This window comes from Microtus ochrogaster, chromosome 10 (genome assembly GCF_000317375.1).
Source record: "Microtus ochrogaster isolate Prairie Vole_2 chromosome 10, MicOch1.0, whole genome shotgun sequence".
NCBI classification, from domain to species: domain Eukaryota; kingdom Metazoa; phylum Chordata; class Mammalia; order Rodentia; family Cricetidae; genus Microtus; species Microtus ochrogaster.
Window position 1 is genome coordinate 9,353,226 of NC_022016.1, and position 1,908 is coordinate 9,355,133.

General features: G+C 44.2%; 1 pseudogene; it reads right to left on the reverse strand.

Annotated features, from left to right (window-relative positions):
* Positions 1 to 284: 284 nt before the first annotated feature.
* Positions 285 to 1,387, reverse strand: LOC101980713 (annotated as a pseudogene).
* Between the last annotated feature and the right edge of the window lie 521 nt (positions 1,388 to 1,908).

The window sequence follows — 1,908 nt, forward strand, 5'->3', positions numbered from 1 at the left end:
GTAAGTGAATGCATGTGTCTAATTTTTATATAAATGTGTACTGTATTTGTGGTCATATTCTCCCCCTTAACACCATTATGCTATCTTTTCTTACCTCTCCTTTTCTTTTTCTTTTTTTTTTAATTTGTGAACAGTTTTACTTTTATTGTCAGCTGAGGATTGATTGGCGTAAATGCAATCATATAAAAACATAAGTTATGAAAAACACAGTCATGATGTACCCTCCCATCCCATAAGCCCAGTCCCTAAGCCCCCTTCTGCAGGAGGGCCAGCCTGGAGCCACCTCAGCGCATCTGGTAGGTGATGGAGCAAGAGAGAAGCTCACATAGCTGGCACTTGAAGTCCAGGTCGATGGTAAAGTCCAAGTCATGATTGTTTTTGGCATTCGGCCTCATGCCAATGGTGCCAAAGATCTCCTCACGAGTCTTCACTCTTAGGTAATCCTCTGTAGAACACAGTCTGCTTCCAGTGTATATATGGGGACTCATGACTGGTAGAAAAGCCAGTCCTCTTGTGGCATCGGGTGAACTCGGTGTTGAAGTAGGTCACCAATGCATGCATGTAGTCATTCCTCTTCACTTGTAGGCAGGAGGAGGAGGTGAAGGTCAGGTCCTCTACCTTGACTGTATAAATGTCCACCTCATTTATGAGGCAGGCATTAGTGACCAGCTGCTTTGGTTACACCATGTTCACCAAGGGCTCCTTGATGGCCACGTCTTTGGTGCAGGACATATCGAAACCATATACATTCTCCTACCAATGGATCTTGTAGTCTTTGCACTATCGGTCCTCAATGGCTGTCACATAAAGGGTGACCCAGACTGGGAAGATGAGGCCATCAGGTGCCAGCCACTTGTCATAGGCATGCAGCATGGTGTTGAGCATGGACTCGTAGAAGAGACAATAGTCCATCCACTCGCTTATGATGATGTCCATTTTCTCCATGGGCAGCTTCACCTCCTCCACCTTGCCTTTGATGATGGTCACCATGTGATCTAACTTGTTGGCTTTGACAATCTTCACAGCATAATCAGAGATTCTTGAACATTCAATCCCAATGAGCTTGAGGGCTTCTGCCTTGGCTGCAAACATTCAGAGGGTGCTGGTGCCTGAGCCCACATCCAGACTACCCTGTCTGTGAAGAGGTGCCTATTGTGAAAGATGGAGTAACGGTGGGCACCTCATCCTTCTGCATCTCCTCATGGATGCCAAAGTGGGCATAGGAGTCAAAGTAATAGTCTTTGGACGTCATGTCCTCAGCATTGGGCTTCTCACTGCTTTCTGCTTGACCACAGGAAACCTCCCTGATGCAGTTCACTGCCTCAGCTGCTGCTGTTTTCACTGCTGCTCTTAGAGAGAACATGGGTTTGATTCCCAGCATCCACATGACGACTAACTCCAGTCTCAAGGGATCCCACTGCCTTCTCAGGCGCCAGACACACATGTAGTGCACAGACGTACAGGTAAAATACCCATTCACATAAAAAAACAGAAATAAAAAAACACAACACAAGATACCTGTATTTCTGAGCCTGGCTTATTTTTGATAATAGTATTATCTACAGTTGCATCATATTCTCGCAAATATATAAGTTCAATCTCCTTTATGCTTGAAAATATTTCAGTATGTATATAACCCACCTTTCCTTTTTCCTTTCCTTTGCTGTGGAATGCTTAGGCTGTTTCTATAACTTAACTGTTGTAAATAATGTGGCAGGAACTAGCTGTCTGTAGGTATTAAGGAAAAAGGTCCTGGAGCAGAAACTGTTTGTTGCTCATGGATGTTACAGTGAGAACCAAGCCTGTAGTTAAAAGGAAGATCAAGGGTTAAAACAGCAGAAAATGCATTGCTGAAGAAAACAAATAAGAGGGTTTATAGCTGGGTATGAGTTGACCAAGTTAGGCAGA